Below are 16,155 nucleotides of genomic sequence, written 5' to 3' on the forward strand. Positions count from 1 at the left end.
AACATTTACATTCTACATTTACCAAGTTTCGCAAATACCCCTGTAATATGCACCACAGGTGTGATCCCACCGATTCCCCTCCCTCTACACACCCACCCCCTTTCCCACTTCCCCCTATTGTTAAGTTGTAGCTGGGTTATAGCTTTCATGTGAGAGTCCCAAATTAGTTTCATAGTAGGGCTGTGTACATTGGGTATTTTTTCTTCCATTCATGGGATACTTTACTAAGAAGGATATGTTCCAGCTCCATCCATGTAAACATGAAAGAGGTGAAGTCTCCATCTTTCTTTAAGGCTGCATAGTATTCCATGGCATACATATACCACAATTTATTAATCCATTCGTGGATCGATGGGCACTTGGGCTTTTTCCATGACTTAGCTATTATGAATTGGGCTGCAATAAACATTCTGGTACAAATATCTTTGTTATGTTGTGATTTTTGGTCTTTTGGGTATATGCCCAGCAGAGGAATTACAGGATTGAATGGCAGATCTATTTTTAGATCTCTGAGTGTTCTCCATATATCTTTCCAAAAGGAATGTATTAATTTGCATTCCCACCAACAGTGCAGAAGTGTTCCCTTTTCTCCGCATCCACGCCAACATCTCTGGTCTTGAGATTTTGTGATATAGGCTAGTCTCATTGGAGTTAGATGATATCTCAAAGTAGTTTTGATTTGCATTTCTCTGATGATTAAAGATGATGAGCATTTTTTCATATGTCTGAAGGCCGTGCGCCTGTCTTCTTCAGAGAAGTTTCTCTTCAAATCCCTTGCCCAGCCTGCGATGGGATCCCTTGTTTTTTTCTTGCTGATGCGTTTGAGTTCTCTGTGGATTCTGGTTATTAAACCTTTGTCAGAGATATACCCTGCAAATATCTTCTCCCATTCTGAGGGCTGTCTGCTTGCTCTGCTTACTGTGTTCTTAGCTGTGCAGAAGCTTTTTAGTTTGATCAAGTCCCAGTAGTGTATTTTTGAAGCTGCTTCAATTGCCCGGGGGGTTCTCCTCATGAAATACTCACCCAGACCAATTTCTTCAAGGGTTTTCCCTGCATTCTCCTCTAGTATTTTTATAGTTTCATGTCTTAAGTTTAAATCTTTAATCCAATGAGAGTCTATCTTAGTTAATGGTGAAAGGTGTGGGTCAAATTTCAGTCTTCTGCAGGTTGCCAGCCAGTTCACCCAGCACCATTCGTTAAATAGGGAATCTTTTCCCCACTGAATGTTTTTAATTGGCTTGTCAAAAATCAAATAGCGGTAAGTAGCTGGATTCATCTCTTGGTTCTCTATTCTGTTCCAGATATCTACTTCTCTGTTTTTGTGCCAATACCATGCTGTTTTGATCACTATCGATTTGTAGTAAAGTCTGAGGTCTGGTAGTGTGATTCCTCCTGTTTTGTTTTTATTTCTCAGTAATGTCTTGGCTATTCGAGGTTTTTTCTGATTCCATATCAAACGAAGTAATGTTTTTTCAAGATCTTTAAAATATGACAGTGGAGCTTTAATAGGGAGTGCGTTGAAATTATATATTGCTTTGGGTAGTATGGACATTTTGATAATGTTGATTCTTCCTAGCCATGAGCATGGTATGTTTTTCCATTTGTTAACATTTTCAGCTATTTCTTTTCTTAGAGTTTCATAGTTCTCTTTATAGAGATATTTCACGTCTTTTGTTAGGTAAATTCCCAAATATTTCATCTTCTTTGGCACTACTGTGAATGGGATAGAGTCCTTAACTGCTTTTTCAATTTGACTGTTGTTGGTGTATATAAAGGCTACCGATTTATGAATGTTGATTTTGTAACCTGAGACGCTGCTGTATTCCTTGATCACTTCTAGGAGTTTTGTAGTAGAGTCCCTAGTGTTTTCCAGATACACAATCATATCATCTGCGAAGAGCGAGAGTTTGATCTCTTCTGACCCTATATGGATACCCTTGATCGCCTTTTCTTCCCTAATTGCGGTGGCTAAAACTTCCATTACAATGTTGAAAAGCAATGGAGACAATGGGCAGCCTTGTCTGGTTCCTGATCTGAGTGGAAATGATTCCAATTTAACTCCATTCAATATGATATTGGCTGTGGGTTTGCTGTAGATAGCCTCTATCAGTTTAAGAAAAGTCCCTTCTACACCAATTTTCTTGAGTGTTCTGATCATGAAGGGATGCTGGATATTATCAAAAGCTTTTTCTGCATCAATTGAGAGAATCATATGGTCTTTGTTTTTTAATTTGTTTATGTGCTGAATTACATTTATAGATTTACGTATATTGAACCAGCCTTGAGACCCTGGGATAAAACCAACTTGGTCATGATGTATAATTTGTTTGATGTGTTGCTGGATTCTGTTTGTTAGGATCTTGTTGAATATTTTTGCATCTATATTCATTAGTGATATTGGTCTATAATTTTCTTTTCTTGTTGGGTCTTTTCCTGGTTTGGGGATCAGGGTGATGTTTGCTTCATAGAACGTGTTGGGTAGTCTTCCTTCTTTTTCTACCTTTTGGAACAGGTTGAGTAATATAGGTACTAATTCCTATTTAAAGGTTTGGTAGAATTCTGACGTGAAACCATCTGGTCCCGGGCTTTTCTTTTTAGGGAGGTTTTGTATAGTTGATGCTATTTCTGAACTTGATATGGGTCTGTTCAACATTTCCACTTGATTCTGGTTAAGTCTTGGAAGGTGGCGTGCTTCCAAGTATCGGTCTATTTCCTTCAGATTTTCATATTTCTGAGAATAACGTTTCTTGTAATATTCATTAAGGATTTTTTGGATTTCTGATGAGTCTGTGGTTATTTCGTCTTTGTTGTTTCTGATTGATGATATTAGAGATTTTACTCTTTTTTTCCTGATTAGATTAGCCAGAGGTTTATCTATTTTATTGACCTTTTCAAAAAACCAGCTTTTTGATTTATTGATGTGTTGTATTATTCTTTTGTTTTCAATTTCATTTAATTCTGCTCTAATTTTGGTTATTTCTTTTCTTCTACTGGGTTTGGGGTTGGAATGTTCTTCCTTTTCCAGTTGAGTGAGATGTCCCATTAAGTTGTTAACTTCCTCTCTTTCCGTTCTCTTGAGGAAGGCTTGCAGTGCTATAAATTTCCCTCTTAGAACTGCCTTTGCAGTGTCCCAGAGGTTCTGATAGTTTGTCTTCATTGTCATTTTGTTCCAAAAAATTGGTGATTTCTTTCTTAATCTCATCTCTGACCCAGCTATCATTCAGCATAAGGTTATTTAACTTCCATGTTTTTGTATGGGTATGCAGATTCCTGTTGTTACTCAATTCAAGTTTTATTCCATGATGGTCCGAGAAGATGCATGGAATAATTTCTATTCCTTTAAATTTACTGAGGTTAGACTTGTGACCTAAAATGTGATCAATTTTGGAGTAAGTTCCGTGGGCTGATGAGAAGAATGTGTATTCAGTTTTGTTGGGATGAAATGTTCTGTAGATGTCTGCTAAATCTAAATATTGGATGGTTAGGTTTAAATCTAAGATTTCTTTGCTCAGCTTCTTTCTGGAGGATCGATCCAACACTGCCAAGGGAGTGTTGAAATCTCCAACGATTATGGAGCTGGAGGAAATCAAGTTACTCATGTCTGTTAGAGTTTCTCTTATAAATTGAGGTGCATTCTGGTTGGGTGCATAGATATTAATAATTGAGATCTCGTCATATTGAGTATTACCCTTAACAAATATGAAGTGACCATTCTTGTCCTTCCTTACTTTTGATGGTTTAAAGCCTACTGTATCTGCAAATAAAATTGCAACACCTGCTTTTTTCTGATTACCATTTGCCTGAAATATGGATGACCATCCTTTCACCCTGAGTCTGTATTTGTCTTTTAAGTTGAGATGTGACTCTTGTATGCAACAAATATCTGGCTTGAGTTTTTGTATCCAGTCAGCTAACCTATGCCTCTTTAGAGGACAGTTTAAGCCATTCACATTGATGGAGAGTATTGATAAGTCTGGTGGAATTTTGGGTATCGAGTTTTTCAAAGGTCCAGTGGACATTTTTAATCCTTTCGCCAGTGTGGAAGTTGGAGTTTGATCCGAAGATTCTGAGTGAGTTTACTTTTGTGGTATAGGATTGGGTTGGTCATTGTGGAGGATAGGTCTGAGAACATCCTGAAGAGCTGGTTTACTTATGGCAAATTTTTTCAACATATGAATGTCATTGAAGTATTTAATTTCTCCATCATAGATGAAACTCAGTTTAGCTGGATACAAGATCCTGGGTTGAAAGTTTTTTTGCTTTAGGAGATTAAAAGTTGATGACCAGCCTCTTCTTGCTTGAAAAGTTTCAGCAGAGAGATCTGCAGTTATTCTAATATTCTTACCTTTGTACGTTATAGTTTTCTTTCGCCGGGCTGCTTTGAGAATCTTCTCTTTCATGTTATCTTTAGTGAAGCTAATTATGATATGTCTGGGAGATGGCTTATGGGGGTTGAATCGTGCTGGGGTTCTGAAGCTGTCTGCTATCTGAATTTCAGATTCTCTAGGCATGTCTGGAAAATTTTCTTTCATAATTTCATGTAGAAGGGCCTCTGTGCCCTTGGCAGCCACTTCATCGTTCTCCGAAATTCCTATAACCCTTATGTTGTTTTTTTTTCGAATTATCTGAGAGTTGTCTGAGTGAGTGATCCGTTTTTGCTCTCCATTTCTCTTCCTCTTTGAGAGATTGGGAGCGTTCAAAGACTTTATCTTCAATGTCAGAAATCCTTTCTTCTGCTTGCTCCATTCTGTTACTGAGGGATTCTACTGTATTTTTCATATCTTTGAGGGTTGTAAGTTCTTGTTTCAGTGTGTCTAAGTCTTTGGTGGTTTTGTCTTTAAATTCGTTAAATTCTTGAGACAATTTTTGAATTTCTCCTCGAATTCCTAATTCCATTTTATTAATCTTGTCTGCAAACCAAATTCTGAATTCGATTTCTGACATCTCAGCCAGTTGTTTATGAATGGGATCTTCAATCACATCTGCCGTATGTTTTCTTGGGGGGGTTGATCTATTCTGGTTATTCATGTTACCAGATTTTTTCCGCTGATTCCGCCCCATGGTTTACTCCCTTTGGTTTTTCCCCTGGCGTTTTATCGAGGGCCCGTACAGTGCTGTGGCCTGAGAAACTGGGGCCTTGTCTTGTGTGGTGGAGCAAAGTGGTTCTGTCTTGTTTTCAGCTGGTTTCTGTTCGATCCTATTGCAACTTCTACTCTGGCTTGAAGTCTCAGCTGTGTGGAAAAATCAGCAATTAAGTCACCCCGCCTGCCCACCTCTGTCCCCAGTTGGAAAAGGAGAATCAAACCTTCCTACAATCGTACACCCAGGGCACCGCCTGAAAAGTCCTCAGTCTATTAGCCCAGTTCAAAAGGTCCGAATCAACTGTCTCAATCGGCACTTGTCTCGGGTGGAAGGGTTCAAGATGTCTCTGGGAACTGGATCACAGGGGCCTGGTGACTCCTCTGACACAGCTCACCCCAGTGCAGCGTGGAGTCAGGAGGAGCCACCCAGCAAACAGAGCAGTCTGGGAAGGTTGACGTCTCCTTCCCCACTTTGCCCCTCCGTCAGACCCAGTCACTGGTATCTCTGCAGATGGCTAACCCAGTTGCCCGCACTAAACAGACACTCCAGGGGTTTGCACCTGCCTGAATCGCAAGGAAGTCTGCCAGGCCCCCGCAGACTGCCTCTATCTAGCAGGAGGAGATGGGGCCTGACATCTTTGAGTGTTTGATGCAGGTGATGGGAAGGAGGTTTTCACTCAGGCTTAGCCCCATCCCTGATGGATGCTGCTAACAGAACAGAACAGAACAGAACAGACAACTTTGTGAGGTTCTGTCTCTGTTCCTGTCATCGCCTACAGAAGACGGGCTGTTTTGAGTTCAAACGTCTTTGCTGCTGGAGAATTGCGTCTGAACACCTCTCTGGGTCGGCCCCGCCCAGGAAGCTTCCCGGGTTTGTGAGCCGTGTCACCGGTGGCCTCCTCTGGTTGTCCAGGGAGACAGGGGGTGTGGCCTCAGAATGTCCAGAAGTGAGCGTTCTGTTAAAGAAAAAACGGCTGTTGATCTACCTCCAGGGAACTGCTGCTCTGGTGTGGGCACTCAGGCAACCCTTTTCTCCTCTGTCCCGCACCCCAGAGTCAGCACTGAGCGGCCGCAGTTTGTGCTGGGTCCACACCCCTCAAGAGATCCCCCAAGAATCAGAACTCTTGGGGGATGGGCCTCCAGACCCCGATTGGGAGTGGGGGTGGGAAGCTAGAGTTTCATTCAGTTTTACGCAATACTACGGTCCGGGGAGGGCTCCTGCACTGCACCGCAGGGAAGTGCCGCCAAGGCTTGATTTCCCCTCAGCAGAGTGCCCTCTCCTCGCTCACGTATCCCAGAGTCAGCGCTGACCTGACGCAGCTCAGGCACTGTGCACTCCCCTTGAGAAATCACCCAAGGAGCCGAACTCCTGGGGGATAGGCCCTCAGACCCCGAGTGAGAGTAGGGGCTCTCAGCTCTCAGCGGGGAAGCTAGAGTCTTATTCATTCTTGTGCCCGGGGAGGGTTGCTGCACTGCACCGCAGGGAAGTGCCGTGAGGCGTGACTCTCCCTCAGCCCGGTGCCCTCTCCTCACCTGCGCGCCTCAGAGTCAATGCTGACCAGTCGCAACTCGGGGACTGTCCACTCCCCTTGAGAAATCACCCAAGGATCCGAAGTCCTGGGGGACAGGCCTCCAGACCTCAGTGGGCGCGAGGGGAGCGCCGGGGATTCAGGGTTGCCGGCAAAGGATTCCCAAAGTTTTATTCAGCCCTATGTCTGGCAGGAGAACGCCACGGCACCCCAGTAGGGGAGGTAGTTCCAGTTTTTAGAAGGTCTCTCCCGTGGAGTGTAGTGGGAGGGCCTTTAATTTCTGCCCGCTTGTTCAATTGTGGGGCTCTTGAGCCGGTCTCATTGGGGAGGGGGACTCCCGTCCGCTTGGTGGTGGATTTTGTACCTTTTGTTTGCGTCCTTGTGATCACAACTTGCCTCAGCGGTGTTGATGTGCGTTCTTCAGCCTTCTCTCTTGGTGAGGCTCAAGTCCACCAGGATACTTACTCTAACTGAAGAATTGTTAACTCATCTGTGGTTTAGTTTACTTTGAGTACCCTTTCTTTCTGTCTTGATTTTGCACAATCCCAATTATATCTTGTCATTAAACTACCTGCCTTAAATAACTTGAGCCAAAGCTTCCAAATCATATATCTCCTATGCAACATCTATGTATAAACACGTGTATATAACACATATGTTAATGTGCTTCTGATGTTCCCCTTCTGAAACCTTACAGAGATTTCTTCAAAATGACGCTGTAGATTTGATAGACTTAGTTTAACTCGATCAATGGGCCAATTTGGTAGTAGTTTTGGGGAGTCAGGATTTGACATTATTAATTATTTAACTCTTTCATATTGATAGAAATCTAGGTTCATTTTAATTTCTTGCTATTAGAAAAATAACGAAGGTGATAGTGTAGACCGCATTGCTCATAGGGGGAATCTGTTCTTTTTTTTTTTTTTTCCCAAATGTGATTTTTTTTTATTGTTAAATCATAGCTGTGTACATTAGTGCAATTGCCTGTACCCATTCTAAGATGCACCATAGATGTGGCCCCACCAATTACGCTCCCTCCACCAAAACCTCCCCCTCCCTTCCCCTTCCTTGGCCCTTTCCCCATTATCTTGTGCTATAGTTGGGTTATAGTCTTCATGTGAAAGCTATAATTTAGCTTCATAGTAGGGCTGAGTACATTGGATACTTTTTCTTCCATTCCTGAGATACTTTGCTAAGAAGAATATGTTCCAGCTCCATCCATGTAAACATGAAAGAGGTAAAGTCTCCATCTTTCTTTAAGGCTGCATAGTATTCCGTGGTATACATGTACCATAATTTGCTAGTCCATTCGTCAGTCGATGGGCACTTGGGCTTCTTCTATGACTTGGCAATTATGAATTGGGCTGCAGTAAACATTCTGGTACAGATGTCTTTATTATATTGTGACTTTTGGTCTTCTGGATATAAATCTAGTAAAGGAATTATAGGATCGAATGGCAGGTCTATTTTTAGGTCTCTAAGTATTCTCTAAACATCCTTCCAGAAGGAACGTATTAGTGGGCATTCCCACCAGCAGTGTAGAAGTGTACCCTTTCCTCCACATCCACACCAACATTTCTGGTTTTGGGATTTTGTTATGTGGGCTACTCTTACTGGGGTTAGGTGATATCTCAGAGTAGTTTTGATTTGCATTTCTCTGATGATTAAGAATGATGAGCTTTTTTTCATGTGTTTGTAGATTTTGCGTGGGTCTTCTTTAGAGAAGTTTCTCTTTAAGTCCCTTGCCCACCCTGAAATGGGGTCACGTGTTCTTTTCTTGCTAATAAATTTGAGTTCTCTGTGGATTCTGGTTATTAGACCTTTATCGGAGGTATAACCTGCAAATATTTTCTCCCATTCTGAGGGCTGTCTACTTGCTTTACTCACTATGTTCTTGGCTGTGCAGAAGCTTTTTAGTTTGATCAGGTCCCAGTAGTGTATTTTTGATACTGCTTCAATTGCCTGGGGAGTCCCCCTCATAAAATATTTACCCAGGCCGATTCCTTCAAGAGTTTTCCCTGCACTTTCTTCAAGTATTTTTATAGTTTCATGTCTTAAGTTGAAATCTTTTATCCAGTGAGAGTCTATCTTAGTTAATGGTGAAAGGTGTGGGTCCAGTTTCAATCTTCTACAGGTTGCCAGCCAGTTTACCCAGCACCATTTGTTAAATAGGGAATCTTTTCCCCACTGAATGTTTTTAATTGGCTTGTCAAAGATCAAATAACAGTAAGTAGCTGAATCCATCTCTTGGTTCTCTATTCTGTTCCAGACATCTACTTCTTTGCTTTTGTGCCAGTACCATGCTGTTTTGATCACTATGGATTTGTAGTACAGTCTCAGGTCTGGTAGCGTGATTCCTCCTGCTTTGTTTTTATTGCTCAGTAATGTTTTGGCTATTTGAGGTTTTTTCTGATTCCATATAAAATGAAGTATTTTTTTTTTCAAGATCTTTAAAGTATGACAATGGAGCTTTAATAGGAATTGCATTAAAATTATATATTGCTTTGGGCAGTATGGACATTTTAACAATGTTGATTCTTCCCAGCCATGAGCATGGTATGTTTTTCCATCTGTTAACATCTTCGGCTATTTCTTTTCTTAGAGTTTCATAGTTCTCTTTGTAGAGATCTTTCACGTCCTTTGTTAGGTATACTCCCAAATATTTCATCTTCTTTGGCACTACTGTGAAAGGAATAGAGTCCTTGACTGTTTGTTCGGCTTGGTTATTGTTGGTATATATAAAGGCTCCAGATTTATGGGTGTTGATTTTGTAGCCTGAAACATTGCTATATTCCTTGATCACTTCTAAAAGTTTTGTAGTAGAATCCCTAGTGTTTTCCAGATATACGATCATATGATTTGTGAAGAGTGAAAGTTTGATCTCTTCTGACCCTATGTGGATACCCTTGATCGTCTTTTCTTCCCTAATTGCAATGGCTAAAACTTATATTACAATGTTAAAGAGCAATGGAGACAATGGGCAACCTTGCCTGGTTCCTGATCTAAGTGGAAATGATTTCAATTTAACTTCATTCAATACAATATTGGCTGTGGGTTTGCTGTAGATGGCCTCTATTAGTTTAAGGAATGTCCCTTCTATACCAATTTTCTTAAGTGCTCTGATCATGAAGGGATGCTGGATATTATCAAAAGCTTTTTCTGCATCAGTTGAAAGAATCATATGGTCTTTATTTTTTTTTATAATGTTTTTATCTTTTTTTTTTTTTTTTTTTGCCAGGGCTAGGTTTGAACCCGCCACCTCTGGCATATGGGACCGGCGCCCTACTCCTTGAGCCACAGGTGCCGCCCATGGGCTTTATTTTTAAGTTTGTTTATGTGTTGAATTACATTTATAGATTTACATATATTGAACCAGCCTTGAGACCCTGGGATAAATCCAACTTTGTCATAGTGTATAATTTTTTTGATGTATTGTTGGATTCTGTTTGTTAGGATCTTATTGAGTATTTTAGCATCTATATTCATTAGTGATATTGGTCTATAATTTTCTTTTCTTGTTGGGTCTTTTCCTGGTTTTGGGATCAGGATGTTTGCTTCATAGAACGTGTTGGGTAGTCTTCCTTCTTTTTCTACCTTTTGGAACAGGTTGAGTAATATAGGTACTAATTCCTCTGTAAAGGTTTGTTAGAATTCTGATGTGAAACCATCTGGTCCCGTGCTTTTCTTTTTAGGGAGGTTTTGTACAGTTGATGCTATTTCAGAACTTGATATAGGACTGTTCAACATTTCCACTTCGTTCTGGCTAAGTCTTGGTAGGTGGCGTGCTTCCAGGTATTGGTCGATTTCTTTCAGATTTTCATATTTGTGAGAGTAGAGTTTCTTGTAGTATTCGTTAAGGATTTTTTGAATTTCTGAGGGATCTGTTGTTATTTCATCATTACCATTTCTGATTGATGAAATTAGAGATTTTACTCTTTTTTTCCTGGTTAGGTTGGCCAAAGGTTTATCTATTTTATTGATCTTTTCAAAAAACCACCTTTTGGATTTATTGATCTGTTGTATAATTCTTTTGTTTTCAATTTCATTTAATTCTGCTCTGATTTTGGTTATTTTTTTTCTTCTGCTGCGTTTGGGGTTGAAGTGTTCTTCTTTCTCCAGTTGCTTGAGATGTTACATTAAGTTATTGACTTCCTCTCTTTCTGTTTTCTTGAGGAAGGCTTGCAGTGCTGCAAATTTCCCTCTTAGAACTGCCTTTGCTGTATCCCAGAGGTTCTGGTAATTCGTGTCTTGATTGTTGTTTTGTTCCAAAAATATAGTGATTTCCTTCTTAATCTCGTCTATAACCCATCTATCCTTCAGCATAAGGTTGTTTAGCTTCCATGTTTTTGTATGGGTATGCAGATTCCTGTTGTTATTGAGTTCAACTTTTATTCCATGATGGTCTGAGAAGATGCAAGGAATAATTTCTATTTTTTTTAAATTTGCTGAGGTTAGATTTGTGGCCTAGGATGTGGTTGGTTTTGGAGTATGTTCCATGGGCTGATGAATTGAATGTGTATTCTGCTTTTTTGGGATGAAATGTTCTGTAGATGTCTGTTAAGTCCAGATGTTGAATGGTTGAGTTTAAATCTAAAATTTCTTTGCTTAGCTTCCTTTTGGAGGATCTATCCAGGACTGCAAAAGGGGTGTTAAAACCATAAAGTACTATGGAAGTGGAGGAAATCGAGTTGCTCATGTCTATTAGAGTTTCTCTTATAAATTGAGGTGCATTGTGTTTGGGTGCATAAATATTAATAATTGAGATCTCATCATATTGAGTATTACCTTTAACCAATATGAAGTGTCCATCTTTATCCTTAATTATTTTGGTTGGTTTAAAGCCTATTGCATCTGTGAACAGGATTGCAATGCCTGCTTTTTTCTGCTTTCCATTTGCGTGGAATATAGATGACCATCCCTTCACCTTGAGTCTATATCTGTCTTTTAATGTAAGATGCGATTCTTGGATGCAGCAGATATCTGGCTTGAGTTTTTGTATCCAGTCCACCAACCTATGCCTCTTTAGAGGACAATTTAAACCATTTACATTAATTGAGAGTATTGATAAGCCTTTCGAGAGATCGGTGGACATCTTTAATCCTTTTGTGACTTTGGAAGTTGGAATTTGTTCAAAACTTTTTTGGGTGGGTTTACTTTTGTGGTGGAGAATTACACTGGTCTTTATGGAGGATAGGTCTAAGAATGTCCTGGAGAGCTGGTTTAGTTATGGCAAATTTCTTCAACATGTGAATGTCGTTGAAGTATTTAATTTCTCCATCATAAATGAAGCTCAGTTTAGCTGGGTACAGGATCCTGGGTTGAAAGTTATTTTGTTTTAGGAGATTAAAAGTCGATGACCATCCTCTTCTAGCTTGAAAGGTTTCAGCAGAGAGATCTGCAGTTATTCTGATATTCTTTCCCTTGTAGGTAATGGTTTTCTTTCGTCTGGCAGCTTTCAGAATTTTCTCCTTCATATTAACTTTAGTGAAATTGATTATGATGTGTCTGGGGGATGTCTTATTTGGGTTGAGTCGTGCTGGAGTTCTGAAGCTGTCTACTATCTGAATTTCGGAATCTCTTGGCATGTCTGGAAAGTTCTCCTTCATAATCTCATGGAGAAGAGACTCTGTGCCTTGTGAAGCCACTTCCTCACTTTAGGGGATCCCTATAAGACGAATACTGGTTTTCTTCAAATTATCCGAGAGCTCTCTGAGGAGTGGTCTGTTTTTGCTCTCCATTTCTCTTCTTCTTTGAGTTTTTGGGAGCATTCAAAAGCTTTGTCTTCAATGTCAGAAATCCTTTCTTCTGCTTGCTCCATTCTGTTATGAGGGATTCTACTGTGTTTCTCAGATCTTTGAGTGATGCAACTTCTTGTCTCAATGTGTCGAAATCTTTGGTCTTTTGGTCTTTGAATCCGTTGAATTCTTGAGATATCTTTTAGAATTCTAATTCGATCTTATTTGCTATCCAGATGCTGAATTCAATTTCTGACATCTCAGCTATTTGTTTGTGCATGGGGTCTTGTGCTGTTTCTGCCCCATTGATCCTTGGGGGAGTTGATCTACTCTGATTATTCATATTGCCAGAGTTTTTCTGTTGATTTCGCCTCATGATTGTTTTTCACCATTGCCTCTGGCTTTCCTCTGAGTTGGGGAGGTGTCTCTCCAAGATTAGACCCCAGTGGGATCACTCTATTGTTGCTAGATCTTTGTAGGCAGTGACCCTGTGTAGTTCCTCTGGGGCTGCTCTAGCTTGGGAGTTCTGGTTTGTGACACACCCAGATCCAGCAACATGGCTGGGGGTGCTGCACACGTTTCTGGGAGTGCCAGGTGCCCAGTGACTTTGGCATAGAGAACCCAAGGCTCCAGCAGTCTCTGGCCAGGAGAAGAGCTCTTTGCAGAGGCAGGGAGGGCTCCAAAGGGCACGCAGCTACCAGAGTCCCTGTCCAGATGAATGGGCTAGTGTGGAAGCTGGGAGGACACAGGAGGGAGGACGCAGGGTTGCGTGGCTCCTGCAGTTCCTGGTCAGGGAATGCGGTGGCCCGGTGTGTGCGGGTCACTGGTCGGGTGTCACTGCACAGCTCTTATGGAGGTCTGGCCGGCGCCAAGCCCAGGAGTTTGAGGTAGCTATGAGCTGTGACATCACGGCACTCTACCCAGGGCAACAGCCCAAGGCTCCAGTGTGCCAAAACTGTCTCACTCTGCCCCTAAGGATTAAGGGTGTAAGGCAGCTCAGTCCCCGCCTTTAGGCTGCTCAGTCAGTAGGTTACTTTGACCAGCCCAATCCTTGCTCTGAGACCCTGAGGGCAGAGCTTGCCGGGGCAGTTCTTTCACAATGGCTTCCTGCGCCCAGCTCAGTGTCTCAGTCTGGGGCCCCAGAAAATACCCAAAGTTCTCCACACTCCTGCTCAAGCTCTCCCCAAGGCAGTTCAACTGAGTGCCAAGTCCAAGAACACCGAAACAGTTCACAGGTAAGGCCTTTCCAGTTTGCAGTCTCACTGCTGCTTGTACTTACGGTTGCCGGTGTGATTAGGTTGATGGAACACACGCAACCACTTGCCAGTTTTCCACTGTTTTTGTCCTCCTCTTGGGGTCCAGAAGTCCCTTGCTGGCTCCCTGTATTCTCAAAGGGGTGATTATAGGCAGATCCCACCGTCCAGAGATGCCTGGAGTCTTGTCTCCCCAGACTTGCTGTTCCCAGTTGCAGGGAGGCTGTTACTTGGCCGCCATCTTTAATCTCCACCTGCAAATTGCTAAGGATGGTGTTTGGGGTATTTTGAGTTCACGTAAAAAACATGAAGAAGTTCACTTTTTTTTTTAAATCCTCAGAAGGCAGCATTTTGTCCCAAATGGACAGCTTAGAACCTCAGGTCCCACATGACCCTGGATAGTGAGAGCATGTGCCAGTCATCTCGCAGCCCTCACTGGTGGGCAGGTGGAATACATTCTTGAAGAATTGTCACTGGCTTGTTATGTGTGTGCTTTTAACATACAAGGACATAAATTCCTGACTTGTACTCTGTAGTTGTCACCAGTTTACACTCTCACCAGCCCTTTGACAATGCCCGTGTCCTAGCTCCTTCCTCCATTCCCTTTTCTTTTAAACCTTTTAGTCTTGGCAAATCTAAATAGGTAAAAATAGTATCTCACTTTAATCCATCTGAATTAATTCAATACAACTGATTTTTCTTTAATCTAACTGAATTTAATCGATAGGTCCAACATCCTGGCATTTATTGAACATTATATGATTCACATAGCTATTTAAAATATAAGTATGATCCTATGTAAATCCTATTTTTTTTTTTCCTGTGGCCTATTGCTGGAATTTCTGTTATTTTCAGGTGATTTATGTATCTGACTCACTTGTTTTCTATAAGAACTTAGAAAAAGCCTTTAACATAAAATTAAACAAAAGAGTTTGTGTTAATTTATTAAAGAGAATATGAATAAGCAAATATGTATGTGTTTGGCTTGAGCTTCCCTTCCGCATCATGAGGAAATAAACTGATAATAAATAAATTGATTAAACTTTTGTATTTTAAATATTCTTACACTCTATTATTTGATGATTTTATTATTCCCCTATAGTGAAAATAAGATAGTGTACAAATGTGTACACTCTGAGCTTCTCTCTCCTAACTTGCTCTGAATATTAATATTCATATAATAAAGACCCTGGTAGACTTCGTAACACTTACATTCTGTTCTCTTATTATAATAGCTAAACTCAGCATCAATCTTTCTGCAGTGGTTGTTCCCATACATGCCTTGATAGGCTGCAATTTATCCTTTAGCAATATTTCAGAAAAGGTTCGTTGGTACTGATATTTCAAAATGTTTTCTGTTTTCATTATAGTCCATTGCCACTTTGGATGATAATAAAATTTTGGTTATCTTTTTCTTTTGTTGACAATTTATGGATATTCATACTATGGCTTCTAAAATTTAATGTTCCCAGGGAGAATGATACAGAAAGCAGGTAACGTTCCTTCTTATAGGTAACTTCTTCTTTCTATTGGGCTAAGCCTAGGACTCTTTATCTCTGACGTCCAGAAATGTTAGTGAAATCCAACTTCACTTTTTTTCATGATGCTTTATTTTTTTTTTTTTTGGATACACTCTAAGCTTCAGCTTCAAAAAGAGTGCTCTGTACAATACCCGTGGTGTTCTCATGTTTCACCTTTTATTTCTGAGCTTTGTTCTTTCCTGTTTTCCTCCTGCTGATGTCTCCCTATCTCTTCCTTGAACTCACACTCTATATATCACTGTGTTGTGCTCTTTCTTTACATAAACAATTCCTTCACCTAAAAAAAAAAAATAAAAAAAAAAACTTACTGTGAAATATATGGTTAAACATTTTTTATCTGTTCCGTACCAGCGTTTTCTGGGGAATTTTCTGCTTGCTTTCCCAGCCTTTGTCGGAGAACTCTGCTCTCTGTACTCCACATTGGCGCCAATACATGTAGTAAATGGGCACAGTCTTCTTCAACCTGCTACTTTTATTCCGTACAGGAGATACAGCCATTGACGATCTACCTATGGGAAGAAGGAACAAAGGAATCCCTTGGCTTCTTTCTTTTCCCATCATCTAATTTCTCACTTGTCTTCATTGGCTGAGCCAGAATTAAGCTCAGAGTTGTGCACAGTTCTCTGTGATGCAAAGCCGAGCAAAAGCACAGCTGCTGGGTGGATTCTTTCTCTTGCACACCTGCTCCCACTGAAGCCCAGCCCTTTTCAACATCCCTCCCTGGGCAGCGCTCAAAGAGCTACACTGGCTATGAGAAGGAAGGATGGAAATGACTACTTTAGCTTTGAAATTTAATAAAACAACAAAGACTTTGCATTGGTTCCATGAGCAACCTATTTATTTTACTTCAGCAGAGAGGCTGTAGAAGGGGCTGTGGGACTGTCTAATGCAAACTGTGAAGTGATATGCCACGTGGGGCTCATTCCTCATTGTCCTGGTTAATCTCATGAACTCACTGGGTTTGAGGTTGTGGGGTTCTGTCCAGTCCAGGCCTGTGCTCCTGTGATGCCCTCCAG

Source organism: Nycticebus coucang, chromosome 6, assembly GCF_027406575.1.
Source record: "Nycticebus coucang isolate mNycCou1 chromosome 6, mNycCou1.pri, whole genome shotgun sequence".
Taxonomy (NCBI): domain Eukaryota; kingdom Metazoa; phylum Chordata; class Mammalia; order Primates; family Lorisidae; genus Nycticebus; species Nycticebus coucang.